General features: G+C 42.6%; 1 protein-coding gene and 1 long non-coding RNA gene across 4 annotated transcripts in view; both read right to left on the reverse strand.

The window, feature by feature from the left end:
- Positions 1–19441, reverse strand: part of MECP2 (methyl-CpG binding protein 2) — a 95600-nt gene that overhangs the window by 51332 nt on the left and 24827 nt on the right. The gene's annotated exons all lie outside the window — the stretch shown is intronic.
- On the reverse strand, positions 2250–18929 carry LOC310668170. Its single transcript, XR_014506638.1, has 3 exons — positions 18848–18929; positions 16756–16812; positions 2250–2558 (listed from the first exon to the last, which is right to left on the reverse strand). It is a non-coding gene; the product is annotated as an uncharacterized lncRNA (long non-coding RNA).

A 19441-nucleotide genomic window follows, 5' to 3' on the forward strand; every position in this document is an offset into this window, starting at 1 on the left:
CTTCCTAAAATGTCTTTTAATGGTTATCATACTAATTTTATAACATGCCAAAAGTGTCACTTATGATGTTCACTTCCATTTCATTTCGCTCTGCAACTTTGTATCTTTTAGTGTGTGCGTTTTTAGAAACTAAATGGTCAGAGGACCATCCTGAAATTGTACAACTGATGGTTCCTAAAAATACATTAAAGTCGGCTTGGCTATATATAATGCATGCAAGTGTGGTTCCTAAAGACAGACACCTGAAAAAGTTTATTACAAGCAGAAACTACTCAATTTGACTGTTTCCATTCATTACATTACCAATTAGATTAACAAAACTATTTATTTTTAGAAATTCATTTTTAAATGGAAAAGTACAGCAGTGGAAAATTTTCAACACCACCAGTTTTTCACACTGAATGGGTGGAGGGATGGAGAAGAGAAGAGGTCGATCAAATTCTGGCGCTCAATTTGGAAAGCTCTGAAAGCTCCAGTGTCCAACAGGTTTTGACTAGCTGCTTGCTGCCTCTGGGAATTTCTTGGTAGGTTTAGTCCCAGGTTCACACACCCTTAGAAACCTCTCCTCAAAATCTTTCACAGTAGAGACTTCCACAGGAATCACATGGAACACTGATTCCTGCTATCCCCTATGAAAAATGACTAAAGGCTGTAAATTCAGACCTGGAAAATAGTATCCAGATGAAAGAGTTTATATAAACACCCACACACCCACACACCCACACACCATTGCTAGGATCAAAGTTGAAACCCCTATGGCAGCTTTTAAGGAGAAAGTAAGAGACACAATGTCAAACTGCAAAAGATGAAAGCAGATGAAGACTCAGTCAAGCATCTACTCTTGGATCATGCGGATTGATCCTAAGGATGAGCCACCAGGTAGAAAAAAGCCTGGAGAAAGAAGTGAGACAGATAATGACACCATTAAACATATCCATTTTTGTACTTACAGTCTCCTCTCCTGCTAAACACTCTCCCCACAACGAGGGCTGGGCGATGTAAGGTTTACAACATCACAATATATCGCCAGGCAAACAATGTGATCTGGCGGTACATCACCATGTTCCAAAACCTGCTTCCTACCACAGCACTGCAAGGCGTCAGGGTGAAATTGCTGAGGTGGTTTCACCCAGTGCCTCACTGCACCAGGGAGAAAGCAGCTTTGTGCTCCCCAAGTTGAGCAACCTGCCCTTCTCCAGATTGCAGGATAAGAATTGAGGCTGCTCAGCAGGGGAACGCAAAGCCTCCCACTCCCCAGCTGAGGGAGCCCCCGATATTTCTCCTGCTTCCAAGCGAGCAAGCAGGAGAAGCTTTGGGACTGTTCGGCTGTGGGCTGGGAGTACCGACACACCACTGGCTTTCACGAGCCAGCAGTGGGCTGGGGGCTCCATTAACTGCTTGGCTGAGGTGGGCGGTAACCTAGTGCCCTTCAGCAGAGCAGTTTCAAAGAGTCCCCATCCTGCCACCAGCTGGTGCAAGCCAGTGGCGTGTAGGGGGCTCCATAAAACTGCCTGGCTGAGCAATGGCCGATGTATGCTTCTCAACCAAGCAGTTTAAAGAAGTGAAGGGAGGAACAAGCTGTATTGGCCCCTCTCCGATGCAGCATGTTTCTCCCTCTGCGCCGGTTTGAGGGCAAAGTGGGATGGCAGCTTCACTCAGCAGGATATCGCTGGTGAAACTCCCGCTGCCCCTGAGTCCCTCTGCCTCCAGTGCCCGGCTGCAGCTTGTTTCTCCCTTGGCGCGCTGAGCACTGGTGGCTAAGGAACTGAGGAGGAGGCTGTTTCACCTGTAATATACCACTGAGTGAAGCTGCCATTGCTGTCTGCCCCTCATACCAGTCCTGGGCGATGAATTGTTACATTGCCCAGGCCTTCCCCACCTGTGTTCCTTCTGATGTTCCTAGACTACAACTCCCATCATCCCTGACCATCGGCCACGCTGGCTGGGGCTGAGGAGAACTTGAGCCCACTAACATCTGGAGAGCCACAGGCAGGCCCAAGCAGAGCTTGTCAGAGGCCTGGGGCAAGGATCTTGTTCTCAGCATGACAGTGTAAGTCTGGCAAGCCCCTGACAGGACCCCACGGCCAGGCCAGCCCTCCAAGGCCCAAGGCAAGTAGACCCAGCTGCCCCACAACCTACATAGGCCTGACCACAGGTTCCCTAGCTCTCCTTATTTATGTGTATGTGTGTTTAACCAAAATTATTAGTACTTTTTTATAATAAAAAACCAACAACAACCATCCGTGTGCTTATGTGACAAACGTATTTTCCACTTTTTAAAAGAAGATACTAAGGGACTTGGAGCTCCTAAGCTGCAATTGTGCACCCTGAACTCTTGGAATAGGGTGGGATATAAATCTGAATTAATGTGTCAGTTTTTAAAAAAAGCTAAATTGAGATCAGCCAGGCCTATGCTTCAGTAACATGCACAGAAAATTAATTTATTTTTCACATGACAAATAATAATCCTAAATGGTTCGAACACTTTGTTGTTGATACACACCATAAACAATAACTGGTCAAATGCTATGGACTAGTCTCCACCTCACATCTGATGCCTAATGAGAAAGCAGTTGAAGAATATCCTAAGGCTGCATGAATTTGCTATCCGAAACAAATTCTAGATTTTAAAATGTCATAGTAGTAGCTTAGCTCAGTTCCCCCCTCTGCACACAGCAGACCTCTGCAATGTAGCATGCAATAAATTATCTCTTGCTTCCAAACAACATTAATGGGCAGCTACAGTCAGCATTGTGACTCAGTGGAAATGGTACTCTCTTACTTCTAGGATATATTTTTTACTCAGATCCAGTCCAATTACCAACCCATCCAAGTTTCCATTGTGACAAGCAATTTCAGTGCAGGCTGAGTAACATTTTTTTAAATCTTCATAATCTTCATAATATGGCACACATGGAAGACATAGATAGAAAACAGCTGCTGTCACAAAGGTCACACCATGAGTTGAGGGCAAGTTAACCTTTGTCCTGGCCTACTGAGCCCCCTATACAGTGGTTACATACGCTTCAGGTTACAGACTCCGCTAACCCAGAAATAATACCTCGAGTTAAGAACTTTGCTTCAGGATGAGAACAGAAATTGTGCTCCGGCGGTGCAGCGGCAGCAAGAGGCCCCATTAGCTAAAGTGGTGCTTCAGGTTAAGAACAGTTTCAGGTTAAGAACAGACCTTCAGAACAAATTAAGTACTTAACCCAAGGTACCGCTGTATTTTAAAATGCTGCTGAAGAACGAACAATGTTACCTAAGATGGTTCTTGTTGCTGAGTCACCATTTCAATTCAATAAATATCATTTGAAAATGGAGTTTCATTTCCAAACATTAGTGCAAAAGCATCAAGCTCCTGAAAACCGAGACTGTTAATGAGTATAAACAGATTAAGAGTTTTCATATGTTCGATATGTCTTTTCTCTTGCTTCTCACTCACAGAGGGCTGCTCTGCACCAGGAGTTGATACCATGAATTTAAACCTTACTTCACTTGTGGCATTGCTACAAGGCACAGCTTCCCATCAGAATCCCTCTCCTGGGTTAAGGGCTTGTGGTAAAGCAGTCTTTTATTTAAGGACTAGCCTGGTACAGGAGCGAAACTAGGTTTTATTTCACCTGGATCAAAGACCCAGTTTGGCACTCCCCATGTGCATTTGCACACACACACACGCGTGCGTGCACACACACAGAGGCTAGGGGCCTCAATGGCGCCCTATGGAGGCTTCACCCGGGGCAAAAAATCTGGCTAGCCCCCCCCCCCATGGCTCTGGACTAGTATATATACAGAAACCAGGAAATTCATACACAGGCAAGTGAGAAGGCTAAGGACAGATGGAGCACTCTGTCACTACTGTGCAGCCAGCATAGAGAGTACGTAGGCTGCAACAGTAGTATAGTTGTCAACCGTCCCTTATTTGGCGGGAAACTCCCTTATCCCACCGCTGTTGACCGCTGCTGTCCTGGATTGATGATGTCCCTTAAATTTCCCGGGTTTCAAAGGAAGCAGCTCCTCTCCTTCCCTCCCTCCCTGCCGACCAGGGAGGAGGGAGGCTCCAACTGTGTTGCTTGGCTGCGTTGCTCACCCAATAAGGAGTCTAAGAATGACTGGGAGGGTGGAGCTTGCATACCTTGTGCCAATCAAATCGGCCGCGTTGCCTGGGGACTCGCCTTTGCTCAGCGCTTCCCAACGGAGAGGTGGCGGTGGTTTTCCTTGCTGCATCCCCTTTGCCGGGTTGCTGCGCTGTGGGAACCACCACTTCGTTTGGTTGCTGGATGGGCTTACTGCCTTTCACTCGGAGGGGCTCAGAAGTTGAACATACCTGTGCTCGGAATCGGATGGATACGTCATCGACGGCCCACTCACTCTTGCTGGGGAAAAGGTATGTCAGGAGCGGGGGCACATGGTGGGGGGGGAGGAAAGGAGCTGGTTGAGTACAATGGCGGACGGGGGGGGGGCTTTTAGATTTGTTTTGGAGGCTCCTTCGATTGACTGTTATGGGGGAAAGGAAAGGAGCTGGTTGACTAAAATGCCTTATTTTGGCTGCTGATCCCTTATTTCCGAGGCTGCTGGTCCCTTATTTTCAAATCTGTAAGTTGACAGCTATGAGCAGGAGAGACACACTCAGCATGGAAATGCAGCTTTTGTCTCTCCTCTGCCATCCCCCAGCAGACCTGCAAAAAATGCTGCAGGATAGTAGCTTCCATGGGCTACTATGGGTGATTTAAAGAGATTTTGTCTCAGAGTAAAATAAGCTGTCTTGGTTAATGTGATAATCCATGGACCCTTTACCTCTCTAACTTCATGCAGCCCCCGCTTCCCCATTCAAAAGGCAACATGACCACATTTTACCTGAATATCTACTACATCATCATCATCATCATTATTATTTCTTCTTCTTCCAGCCAAGGTTCACAGAACAGGTTTCTTGCTGCCAACAGCTTACATAGTGGCAAGGCTCCAAAGATTTACTTCAGGCCCACCTCAGGCCTGAGCATGTCCTGAGAGATTTTTTACTTGCTTTTCCTTGAAATAGCAAAGCCCCATACTATATTACATACTACAGGTGACTTCCCACTTACACAGGGGTTATGTTCCCAGGTACGGTGTATATAACTGAAAATGTGTATAGCAGGGAACACCATCTAAAAAGCCCGTAAACACCCTCTAAACCCCTGGAAACTCATGAAAATCCCTTTTAAAAACCCAGCAGCCCTTCCAAACTGGCAAGAATGGTGGCAGTGGTGGCTCTATATCTTCATCATCACTGGAGGATGTGGAAATGACGACAAGAGGCATCCTGAAGTGCTTGGTAGTGGGTCAGATTCACTTGTTGCTGCTGCTGCTGCTGGCGCCTTGCAGAGGAACATGGTGATAGGTAGCTGGTGCTTTGTCTCTTCAGTTGGTCAAACATCTCCTTGTATGGTCACACACTGCCTGCAATGGCACGCTTGATCTTCAGGATGCGTTCCATGGAGGGGTCATACTGCACAATGATATAATTCACATGGTTGAGTGTGCCAAAGAGTTCAGAAAAGCTCTCCAGGGTCTAGGTGGATTGGTCATCCTGCTCACCATCCTCCCCTTCTTCCCCGCTTTCAGAGCTGGAACTTGATCTCAGCTCTTTCAGGCTCAAGGCCTGTTGTCCCTCAGTCAGTTCTTCCACTTCCTCCTGGATGAGGTCAACAAAGCCAATGTCATCAGCACCATCTTCACAATGTTCTCCACCTCAGTGGTAATGTCTGGAAATTCCTTGATACCATGAACACATTCCTTCCAGAGTTTGCCTCAGCATGTGTTCATGGTTTCAGGCTTGATTGCATCCACTGCCTGCTTTGATATAGGTTTGATTGCAGTTTGCAATGTTGAAGGACTTCCAGAATGACGTGAAGTTGAGATCCAGATCAGCATCCACTGCATTGATCAGCAAGACAAAGGTGAGCCTGGCATCATGAGCCTTGAAGCAGCGAATCACCCCTTGATCCAAAGGCTGGATGAGTGAGGTTGTATGGGGGGGGGGGGGAGGCAACCGTGACATCATCGTGCACAAATTGCAGTCCCTGCAGGTGACCAGGAACACTGTCTACCAGCAGTAGCACTTTGAATTCCAGCCCATTCTCCAGCAAGTAACGCCTCCAGGGTGAATAAAAATCAATTATTATTTTTTAAAAATCAGATTTTAAAAAATTTTATTGGATTTTTTACTTATTTAAATTGGATTTTAAAAATAAAACGCTTCTGGAGGAAAAATCTTTCTAAAGATAGTTTTCTATTTAAGTTACATTATAGTCCAAAGGCTATTCATCAGGAAATAAGGATTTGTTTTAAGTTTTTTCATGTGTGCTAAAACTCAGTCTAAGTTTTTTTTAAAAAAGTTTAACCACATCAGTTAACAAACATTGATACATATGCTATAATGTAATTGTTTTAGTTAAATAAGTTGTTTAAATTGTTTTAAGGAAATGATTATGTTTCTCCTTTGAATAAAGTGTAGCAGAAAAGTTGTCCAAATATAAACAGTTAACTTATTAAACCTCACAATAATTTCATAATTATCTGTCTATGTATTTCTAATAGTATAACCAAATCAGTAATTTGTGATTTAACTGTAAAAACTACTCTGAAAATTTATTACTCCAAAAATGAGTTGTAAATATTAAGATTATACCAGCAAGAATGAGTCTTTCTGTAAAAAATTTTTTAAATCAAGTCTTATTGACTAGTGATTTAAATTGTGATTTAAATCAAATCCATCCTGAATCCTCACTTCCAGAATGAAGCACTTGTGGAACCAGTCCAGAGAGCTTGCAGCAGTCAGACAGGCTCTCTTGTTGGACTGCCAGAAGACAGGCAGCAGGTGATTGTTTATGCCTTTGAGGGCACAGGGGTTTTCAGACCTTTACAGTATACCTGGCTTGATCAAGTGTACAGCCGCATTGCCACAGAGCAGCACAGTCACCCAACCCTTCACAGCTTTAAATCCAGGGGCTGTCTTCCAGAACAGGCCGGTCTCCTCCACCCGAGGTGCTTCTACTGAGACACAAGTTGAGCTGAGGACTCCACGCACTGCCCTTGCCTTCTGCCAGCTCTGTGCTGGGGCAACGGCGTGTGTGCCCACAGAGAGGTCTCTGAGTGCCCCCTCTGGCACGCGTGCCATAGGTTTGCACCCACTGAACTAGGCTGTGCCTGTTTGGGGACTGAATACAAGTGAAGCACAAACACCAGCATTAACGTAACTATCCCAAAACAGTCTTCTGCTCTCCACACCTTCTATAGTGTACAGGCTTGGGAAAACGATTTATAGGAAACTGATGGTAGGGGAGCCTGTAAGGTGCCAAGTTCCACCTCCAACTAGCAACTCTGCATCTAATGCTGGACTTTAAAAACAAAGCAATACACGGTGGGGGTGGCAATTGTGGACAGAATGCAACTTGCATGTGGTCCAATCCATCAAACATTTCACAGCCGGTTACAGTTTTATTCATTCCCTAAGAACTGAGAGCAATATACATGAGGCCGGGCAAAATCAGGTGCTGGTTCTAGTACAAATTATATATCTGGCTCAGAAAAAAATGTTGGTAGCTTTTGTAGTGGGGTTACATTGAATTGAAACATTATAGCCCCCACACAGATGCCAACAATAAATTGAATCCATGGAGCTGCAGTAATGCTTTATAGGCTGGCCGTTATGCATCCAAGGTCTGCACAGTAGCATAACTGCTGCCTGTGTGGTTCAAGGTCTAGATGCTGCAGATGTCACCCCAAGGAATACCAATACAGGCAACACAGCAGCCCAGCTTATAGGAGCATTAACATTAAGGTTAGCTTTAAGCTATCCACTATCAAGGGTGATTTCTGCCCAGTGTTCGAAACTCCCATTGTTCTAGGTGCATTTTGTGACAGGGAATTTCATTAGCGTGAGCCAGAACATGAGCCTAAGACAGGGGTCCCCAAACTAAGGCCCACAGGCCGGATAAGGCCCGAGGGACTCGTTTATCTGGCCCACAGCGACCCCCGCCGCCCGCTGCTGCCCGTACTTACCGGCACTGCACTGCACGGCTGACCATTTCGGGTCAGTTGTGCATGCACAAGTGTTATTTCCAGTGCACATCCAGGTCGGAGGCCTGCGCACATGCACACAAGCTATTTCCGGTGCTCCTCTGACCCGGAAGTATGCCGGAAATAGTGTGTGTGCATGCGTATGGGCACGCACTCCTCCGCCCTCTGGCCCGCTGCATGATTGGCGCTGGAGACACTGGCCTGAGGTGCAGTAAGTTTGCTGACCCCTGGCTTAAAATTTCAGATTAAAACTGCAGAGTGGAAGGAAAGGAAGACCTTTTTCTGCCTCTCCACTTCCAGATACTCTCTGAAGACTGGAGAAGAGACCCTCTTAAGAATATCAAGGGGTGGGGAGGGGTGCGCAGGGGAAGGAGTAGACAATGTAAAACATGAACACAATATGTTAGCTGCAGTTCATTCATTTTCAGCTTTGAATTCTTGTTATAAAATTAGTGCGCCTAGACATCCTGCTGTTACGCCCATAACCTAGGTTTAAGGTGCCATTTAGCTCCTAGCTTTCATATCTCAGTTTCTAACACTGTTTCTGACAAAGATGATTCCAACCAACCAATCCCATCCTTCCTTGTTATAAGATAGAAACTCTTAGTGGACTCTTAAGTCCACTAAACAAAAATCAGCTGAAAACACTGTAAGAAGTGAGTCCTTTGTATAGGACTGACTCCTGCTGTTTGGAAAACAGAACAACATGACACTAACACAAGCTGCCAAGTCTATATTTTTGTTACACAACATACACCCTGAATTATCTTGATGGCCTCTTTTTAAGAATCATTGCAGCTTGTAAACAGGACTGAAATAAATGTACTAGAAGGGCAGTATACAATTCAAATCAATGTTAACTCTCCTCCAGCCAGAAGATAGCTAGCTTCTAAAATAGCAAATCTCTTTTATGAAAATGACAATACATCGATCCAGTATTAGTTCTAAAAACAGTTCAGCCCAGATTTTCTATTTTGCCACCAAGTTTTTCAGTGCTGTAAAAGGAAGCTAAATATATTTTAATGCGCTCTGGTGTTTTGCATTCTAACACTCAAAATTGCAGAAGTTATATCTTTTGTATTTCAGTTTTCGTCTAAAGATAAAAGTTGCTAGTTCCCACTATTAGAAGAGATAAGAAAATTTGGGGAAGTTGCAGGGTTTAAAATAAACAAAAGTAAAACTAAAATTTTAGTGAAAAATATAGACAAACCGTAAAGAACGATGAACAGACAAGTACGGGATTAATAATAGGATAAAAAGGTTAAGTATTTGGGAATTTGGTTAACATCAAGAAACCCTAACATATTCCAAGAAAATTATATTCAGCCATGGAGAGAAATCAAGAAAAGTCTTGAAATATGGGGTTAGAATGAAGCTTTCACTGATGGGAAGGATGTCAGTCATAAAGATGAATGTGTTACCGATGATACTTCTCTTATTTCAAACTGCTCCAATAATCAGCAATGGAAGATGCTTCAAAGCATGGAGGAAATATATTTCTAGATTTGTCTGGCAAGGGAAGAAACCAAGAATTAAATATAAAATTATGCTAGATTGGAAAGGAAGAGGTGGATTCTCATTACCAGATTTATGACCAGATTATGAGGCATCATTTCTTTGCTGGTTAAAGGAGTGATTAGACTTGGAAGGGTTAGACTTGGAAGGACATTACAATACGTTTGACAATATTTATGGTATGGTAAAATTAAAATGCGTAAAGGTTTTATGCATCATGCAATCAGGAAAAAATATATACAGTATGGAATAAATATAAAAACCTGTTGGAAAGAAAGAAACCTTTGTGGCTCTCTCCTATTGAAGCTATATCTTTGAAAAAATGAAAAATGAATGGACAACATATACAGATTTGTTAATGGATGTAGACTGAGAAGTAAAATGAGAAAGGTTTAAATATGTTACAATATTATCAACTTAATGAGCAATTTGAATTAGATAAAATGAATAGATTTATGAATCAAACCTCACAATTTGAAAGAGAACCTATAGAGAATGTACAAGTTGTTATTGGAATGGGAAACAAAAGACAAACTCGTAAAATCAGCAATGATACACTGGGCAAGGAATATAGGTCATAACATTGAAATAGCAGCATGGGAAAAATTATGGAATACAGATTTGAAATTTACAGTGTGTTATACACTAAAAGAGAACTATATGAAAATGATGTATAGATAGTATCTGACTCCTAGTAAATTGGCTAAGATGTATAAATCGGAATCAGATACATGCTGGAAATGTAAAGAAAAGGAGGGTACCTTTTACCATACATGGTGGTCATGTAAGGTAGCGAAAGCTTTCTGGGAAATGATTTATAATGAAGTGAACAAAATGTTGAAGATATATTTTATTTTTTAAAAAAAACCAGAAGCTTTTCTTCTAGAGATAATAGGCTCAGAGGAACCCAAATATCAGAAAAAAAGTTTATGTATGCAGCAACTGCCCAGATGATTTATGTGCAGAAATGGAAAGAAGAAACAGTTCCGACTAAGGAGGACTGGCAGAAGATGGAGTATGCAGAAATGGCTAAACTTACGGGAAGAATAAAGAACCAGGAAGAAAAAAGCTTGAATAAAGAATGGGGGAAATTTGTGGATTATTTGAAAAATTATTGTAAACAACTTAAAATGTTAGCAGGGTTAACATAAAATGAGCAGTCAAGATATATGTGAAAGGGAGATCTTAAAAGAAAAATAAACAAATATAAAGAGTATGTTTGATTTTTAAAAAAATTGTATTCTTGTTATAAAATTGAAAAATGATTTACTTTTTTTTAAAAAAAGTTTCTAGTTCTCATGGTGGCAGGAATAAAACAGATGCATGGAAACTGCATGATCAAAACTCAGAAACCCAACAAGATGACAGAATGTACTGTTTAACTCATGCTTTATATGGCTTAATTCATTATTGCTGAATGCCTGGGGTGATCAACGCAACAGAGGCCTTTTGATGAACAAGCCCTGCTAGTTTTTTCGAAGTGGTGAAAGCTTTGATAACAATTTGGGCACAGAGAGAGTGGGAGCCCACATATTCTTCTACCCAGTTAGCCACTCAGCTGAAGTGTAATGCACACACACTTTTGGGGGGAGCCTATTCAATTCCCCTCACACAGAAAAAACAAAAACAAAACAAAAAGGGAAAAACACCCTGTGCTTTCTGTGTCTTTTCTTTCAAAATTCGAGACTGCGGAAGCAAAGAAAGCACAAGTTACATTTTACTGCTGTGAGAGGTGGAGAATTGCAAAACCAGAGCAGGCACATACTTTGGTAATTAGGAGATCTCCAACCTAAGTTATGGCCTGCGTGAAATCACATTTATTTTAACAAAACAAAGATGTAAAACACAGAGCTGACTGAATATCCTCAGCTGAACTCCAGTTGGTATGACAGACATTTTTCAGTCTGTACAACTAAGCCAACCTACACCAGTTAAGGAACTGGTTGACTGCTATTTGCGTATTCCACATGCCTGAGTGAAGAACAGGGAAGGAGAGACACATTTTTGCCAAGCGTATAAACACAATGCATAAACATAAGAATGCCAGATCAAGGGTCCATCTCAGGGGTCAGCAAACTTTTTCAGCAGGGGGCTTGGGGGGGGGGGAGACTATATTGGGGGGGTGAACAAATTCCTATGCCTCACAAATAACCCAGAGATGCATTTTAGATAAAAGCACACATTCTACTCATGTAAAAACACACTGATTCCCGGAACATCCGTGGGCCAGATTTAGAAGGTGATTGGGCCAGACTATTCACCTACCCATGGTCCATCTAGTCCAATACAGTGGTGCCTCGCAAGACGAAAAGAATCCGTTCCGCGGGTCTTTTTCTTGCGGTTTTTTCGTCTTGTGAAGCAAGCCCATTGACGGAGTAGCGCTATCAGCGCTATTGGCTAAAAAAGGGCTAAAAACGGCTTTTTAAGGGGGGGGATTAGCGGTTTTGCTGCTAAAATGCTTTTAGCAGCTTAGTGATTCAAAATAAGGGGTTTTGGAGCAAAAAAAAAACAACCCGAAAATTTTCGTCATTTTTCATCTTGCGAAGCAAGCCCATAGGGAAATTCGTCTTGCGAAGCGCCTCTGCAGACGGAAAACCCTTTCGTCTTGCGGGTTTTCCGTCTTGCGAGGCATTCGTCTTGCGGGGCACCACTGTTTTCTGGTTTCCCATAGTGGTAAGTCAAAAGCCATTAATACTGTTTGCACCACGGCAACTAATTACAGTACAACCGTAAGCACCATGTGTAACCTAGTCGGTCAATATGGGTAAAGAGGAAATGGGAAGGGATTCTGTTGTTTTTAAGTGCACAGAGGAACCCCACCACCTGTATTGGTCCTTCAACATACCCAGCCTAAAACAGAACAAACAAACAACATACACACCCCCCAAATTTTTTACATCTATGCATCTATACACTACTACTCATCACTGCAGCACAGATGTCTGTGGACAACCCTGCCTCCACACTTCAGAGATTAGCAGATGCTTGCGTTGGGGTTCAAAACCACCCAAATATGTTTGTCTCAAACACACAATCACTTTTCAAAACACTTCCATTTGCAAGCCTTGACTCTCCCTTCATAAAAATCAGTTGAATCATAATGGACGGATTTCAGGTACAATTTAAGATAACGGCCTTAAAAACCCTTAACTCCACTCCCTTCCTTTCTGCTTTTCAGCATTGTTCATCATTTCCCTGTCTTTCCATCTACTCCAAACCCTGAATGCACTCACACAGGCAACATGGAAGAAGAATCTATGCACAGCAGGATCACAGCTGGGAAGATTTTAGAAAAAATAAAGTACAAAGTGGTTCAGTTTAAATCATCGTGGCAAATGGCTGACTTTAAAATGGGAGTTAAATTTTGTAATTCATGCATTTCTTAAATAAGAATGTGTATTAACTGGTTTCTATCAAAATACAATTAACATATACCCTGTTTGTGACAAAGTAAAACATTATACTACCTAGGAGATTAATCCAAAGCCTCTGGTCATATAGACCACTAAATAATTTTTATTAACAATTTTCTTGGTTTACAAAAGTACATGCCTTTTCTCTTTTTTTCAGCCTGTACAGTCTTTTCTACAGATCAGTTACATTTGTTGTGAGACATTAGTGTTGAATGCAGTATAAGGCATGGGTAGGTAAACTAAGGCCCAGGGGCTGCATCCGGCACAATTACCTTCTAAATCCAGCCCAGGAATCAGTGTGTTTTTATAAGAGTGGAATGTGTGCTTTTATTTAAAATGCATCTCCGGGTTATTTGTGGGGTATAGGTAAACGTTCAATTTTTTTTCTTCAAAATGTAGTCTGGCCCCCCACAAGGTCTGAGGGACAGTGGACCGGCCCCCTGCTGAAAACGTTTGCTGTCCCCTGGTACAAGGCCAGGAAGAAGATGGGGGGGAAAGGAGGGGTGGCGGTGAAATTTTTATTTTTTTACAGTGTACATGTGGGGTTTTGTGTCAGCATCAACTGGGTAGGTTCTCTTTCTATTTGCTTATTACAATTCCTTGGTAGTGAGAGGGATTGGGGGGGGGGGGGTCCAGGGTGTGGATACTTGTCTATGATTGTCTGCAGTGAGGTTTGTTTGCATTTGTGAAGTTGGGGGGGGGGCTTGTTGGGTCAAATTGGCCAAATTGATTTGTATGCTTTCAGTGGATTCTTGTTGTGGTCTTGTTGGGCTGTGTATGAGATAAAGGGAAGCCATACTGGGGTGAGAGTGTCCTCTTCTATTTGTCCCCATGTCAGTTTCAGTCTGTTGGGTTAGCTTTTCTCATAAGGCTATTTCCCATTTGGTACCAGGACTCTCCAGTATTTGGCTATGATGCTTTTTAACATCTTTATGCACCCCCTCGCCCAGCTTGTCCGGAGTTTTGGGTTGGAGTGCCATCAGTATGCTGATGACACCCAACTCTATCTGTTGGTGGATGGCTATCCTGACTCGGCCCCAGACACACTGATCAGATGTTTGGAAGCTGTGGCTGGATGGTTACGTGGGAGCCTGTTGAAGTTAAATCCTTTGAAGACAGAGGCCTCTGGGTGGGACGGGGCGATATGGGATTGAGGGGGCAACTCCCATCTCTTGCAGAGGTGCAATTAGTGCCAGCATCGTCGGTTAACAGTTTGGGTGTAATCTTTGATACCTCCCTCTCTATGGAGACGCAGATTACAGCTATAACAAAGGCGGCATTTTTCCATCTCCGCCAAGCTAAGCAGTTGGCTCCTTACCTCTCTCGCCCTGACCTAGCCACCGTGATCCACACGACGGTCACCTCCAGACTGGATTATTGTAACTCGCTCTACGTGGGTCTGCCCTTGAGACTGACCCAGAATCTCCAGCGGGTGCAGAATGCCGCGGCGAGACTCCTTACGGGGTCCTCGCTGTGAGATCACATTCACCCGGTGTTATACCAGCTGCACTGGCTCCCGGTGGATTACAGAATCAGGTTTAAGGTGCTGGTTTTAACCTTTAAAGCCCTATACAGTGGTACCTCAGGTTAAGTACTTAATTCGTTCCTGAGGTCTGTACTTAACCTGAAACTGTTCTTAACCTGAAGCACCACTTTAGCTAATGGGGCCTCCTGCTGCCACCGCGCCGCCGGAGCACGATTTCTGTTCTCATCCTGAAGCCAAGTTCTTAACCCAAGGTAATATTTCTGGGTTAGAGGAGTCTGTAACTTGAAGCGTATGTAACCTGAAGCGTATGTAACCCGAGGTACCACTGTACTTAGTTTTTACCTCAGAAATCAAATATTTTTCCATGTAGAAAAATAGGCTTTAATTCAGGTACATTTGATAGAGGGTCATGAATATTAAAAGGCATCAAATTTAACATTTTTATAATCAATTCAATTTCCATCTAAGCCAAACTTTGAAGAAATTTCACTTTCTATATATTTCAATTTTATTTTATTACATCTATATTCCACTTCTCTGTCAAGGAACTCAGGATAGAGTACCATATTTTTCGCTCCATAAGACACACTTTTTCCCTCCTAAAAAGTAAGGGAAAATGTGTGTGCGTCTTATGGCGTGAATGCAGGCGGGAAAATCCCCCACATAGGCTCCGCGCGGCTCTTGCGGGCTTTTCTACAATGTGGGAGAAGGGCAGCCTGTCACTGAGGGGCTGTCCTTCTCCCACCTCGTAGAAAAGCCCGCAAGAGCCACGCTCCCTTTAAAGAGGGCACGGCTGTTGCTGGCTTTTGTGGGAGGTGGGGGAAGGGACAGAGGGCAGCCCCTCAGTCCCTTCCCCACCTCCCAGTAAAGCCCCCAAGAGCCACGCTCCCTTTCACGAGCCGCGTGGAGTGTATGTGCGGCTCTTGGGGGCTTTTCCCCCAAGGAGGGAGAAGGGCAGCCCGTCAGTGACTAGGCTAAGGTTACTAGGTTACTAGGTTAGGCTAAGATAAAATGACTGACCCTATATATTTATATATATATATATATATATATATATATATATATGAAATCCAATTTTTAAATTATTATTTTTCTCCTTATTAAGCAAAGAGAGTGAGCTCACTCATCCACCCAGCTGGATTGGACAACAAGTATCAATAGTGAAGAGTAGATCCATTCAAAATAAGTTAGAATATGCCTCAATTTATTTTATTTTATTAAGCTTATCTATGTACCCGCTTCGGGAATGCCTGTCACCTAGGTAAGTAATTTCAACTGTGTAGACAGCTAATAGCATCACTTGTATCTATTCCATGTATGTGCACATAGGAGCTACTTCACTTGATCATAAAGTATACAAATTACACAAGAATGTGTAATACATGCACTCAATAAATTATTATTATTATTATTATTATTATTATTACTTATTAATATTAATTTCATTTGTTAGTCCCTTTATAGACAAAAGTCTCCAGCAAATTAACAAATAGGTACGTGTCAGAACAGTTCAAAACTCCTTATCAAATGTACATGTAGTTTGGGTTACCTGATTTCTTAAGTCACAGAAACAGGAGAAAAGTGATGGCTTCACAACAGGGGGAGAGAATCTAGTTGTTTGGGGTGGAGTGCAGTTACAATGGAGAATGGATAGGCAACTTGAGTTCAAGGTTCAACCCCCCCACCAAAAAATATTCTAATCTGGCCACTAGCACACCCACACACCCAAAGGTACCTTTTCTTTTCACTTTTCATGCATCTTGGCTCCTGCTAGAGAAAGCATCTGAGTCAGAAGCACACAACTGTCTATAGCACCCTCCTTCTCTTCAGAAGATTTGATATAACCTTTCATGTATCATGAACCTCAGCTACTGGGTCTACAGCACAAACAAGGGCTGTATAATTCTGATTCCATATTACAAATAGCAACTGAGGGTCTGTCAAGCAGATTACAGTTATTTCTGCAAGATGACTCCCATGGTATCACGGCACGTGTCCTTGCACTCACCTCAAACAAGAGATCATATGTAAAGCACCAAATACACCAATAGCAATAGATAAATAAATAAACAGAAATAATAATTAGGGCTGTCAAGCAGTTTAAGTGTTTAAGTTTACTGTCTTGCCCTTTCACAGATCAATTCATTACACTGAGATGTACATTGTTTATCCTGTTTGCGCTCTGCATCCAGAGGGGAAGTTCAAAGTAGATTACACTCTAAAAATCTGCAAACATATAATTATAAACAAAACAAGGAAAATATATTTGCATATTACCATAACCTCAGTGCCGTGCCTTTTCTAATATACTGAAGGTATTACTAGAAAGAAACACTATTGAGACAAGAAAAGTTCCAACAATATTATTTTCTCATTCCGTTATTTGGAGGAAACCTACAGAACTAAAACAAACAAATCAAAACAAATACACCCTTAATTTTCAGTCCCACCAATTAGCTACTTTGTTTAAGGCAAAAGAAACTGAAGATCCATGATTTGATCTCCTTTTTTAAAAAACAAAATCATTGGGGTGAGAGGCAAATTGAATTGGAATAGCCCGGCTTGATCCTCCTTCTATGTGTCATTTAACAAATCTAAATACCCCCCACCCGCTGAAAACAGCTACAGGGGGCTTGCTATTTACGGGCCCAGTTGCACTGGCTGCCGTATGTTTCTGGGCCCAATGCAAAGTGCTAGTGTTGACCTATAAAGCCTTACACAGCTCAGGACCTCAATACCTTAAGGACTATCTCTCCCCCCCCCATACAAACTGACCCATACAAACTGACTCTGTTCTTGTCATCTGAGGCACTTTTCTATGTCCCCGGGAGGTTTGGAGGGTGGCAACACAAAAACGGGTCTTTTCTGTGGTGGCTCCCCATCTGTGGAATGCTCTTCCCAAAAAGACTTGCCTAGCACCATCATTGTATGTCTTAGGTGCTAGGCAAAAACATTCCTCTTTACCCATGCCTTTGGCCATTCAATAATCTATGGTCTGTTAAATGGGGGGGGGGGGAGACACTGTTATTATGATTATTTTATGGTTATTTTATTATTATGTTTTTATTATTGTGTTCTGTAAAGTGTGTTATTAATGTTGTACACCGTCCTGGGATCTTTTGATAAATAATAAAATAAAATAAAATATTTAACTAGTAAAACTGTGTAGAAAGCATTAAAATCCATCCTTTGCTCCAATCAGATCCCTCATTTTGTTGTTTAATTAATAATATTAAAAGAGACAAGCGATCCAATCAAAGCTCTTTAGCATCTTTTCAATTTTCACCATAAACATTTATTTTAATGTATTCACTGACTGAAGTTTACAAAACTCAAAAACAAAAACAAGAAAAAACCTCTCAGAATTGTTTAGTTTGATAACAGTACAAAACAGTGTCAGCAAGGAAAGGCTGATATTTTTTTAGGGGGGGGGGAGATGAGTTCCCCACCTCAATTTCCAACTACAGCAAACTCATTGGAGTGACAATACTGATTAGACATGATTGCAAGCAGTCTCTTTTATACTTGATTTTATTCAAAAAATAACCTTTTAAAAATGTTTTTGAATGATGGTATTCCTGGGAAAAAGGTGGTATTGAATTTTTCTTCTTTTTTAAAAGTCCCATGACCATGTATGTCCGCAATATGCCAACACTTCCACTTCTTCTAAACAACGAAAACTAGAGCACCAACATGTGCATTTATAAAGGGGCTCATGACAATCAGACCAAAGCATACGGAGCTATGTTGCTACAATACGCATTTGCTTTCAGGGGCTGGCTTTGGATTTTTCAGAGTACAAATCTGAACACTATGAAAACTCAGAGCTGGTTTGGTCAGAGACCATGGCAAGGCACCAAAAAGGAATGTGCACATCATAGGCAATAACAGCTCTGAAATGCTGCCTTCAAATCTGCAGGAAGCTGGGACTTGTGTGCACAGCGTCAGAATTCTTTCCCTCATGCACCTCAGTTTCCCATTCCCATTTGCTTGTGCCCTGGCTTAAGTGGAGGAGTAAACAACTGAGGTACACAAGACAAAGAAAGAGAAGAAAGATTTTATAACATATCTAAGACATACTTCAAGGGACGTGGGTGGCGCTGTGGGTTAAACCACAGAGCCTAGGACTTGTCGATCAGAAGGTCGGCAGCTCGAATCCCCGCAACGGGGTGAGCTCCCGTTGCTCAGTCCCTGCTCCGGAAGGTAAATGGCTTTTCCGTGCACTGCTCTGGTTCGCCAGAAGCGGCTTAGTCATGCTGGCCACATGACCCGGAAGCTGTGCGCCGGCTCCCTCGGCCAATAAAGCGAGATGAGCACCGCAACCCTAGAGTCGGCCACGACTGGACCTAATGGTCAGGGGTCCGTTTACCTTTCAGACATACTTCACCATTAATACTGACTAGATGATGTCTCCAACATTCCACTCAGTTCATGCATAAAGCTTTCTTCTGCTGTCAAAGCAAGTCACAATAATTATATTTCTTTCCTTTTATTTATGAATTGCTTCCCATGAAACACCCCAAAGCAATTAACAATTTAAAAAAAATGTAAATTCAGTTTCTAGTCCAATGTAGATAAAGACTGGCATGAACATCTCTATTTAAAAGGCTTGTTGGAAGATGAACATCTCCAACAGGCACTGAAAAGATAATGAGGACAATGCCTGTCAGGGGTCTCTCTCTCTCTCTCTCTCTCTCTCTCTCTCTCTCTCTCTCTCTCTGTGTGTGTGTGTGTGTGTAAGTTCCAAAGGGGAGGTGGTGCCACATTAAAGGTCTGTTTCCTACATTGTACATAGCTTTACTGAGATGGCATCCTGCTGGTAGCCCTCTCCAGCAGAACATTTGGGTGTATAAGGGGTGACATTTGTTGACAAGGCACATAAAGAAAGAAGTCTGACAAATATAACAAGGAGGAGGAATGGGGTGGGGGTGAGGAAATGATGACTTTGGAAGTGTTTGCCTGC

This window comes from Podarcis tiliguerta, assembly GCF_965153285.1.
Source record: "Podarcis tiliguerta genome assembly, chromosome: 17".
Taxonomy (NCBI): domain Eukaryota; kingdom Metazoa; phylum Chordata; class Lepidosauria; order Squamata; family Lacertidae; genus Podarcis; species Podarcis tiliguerta.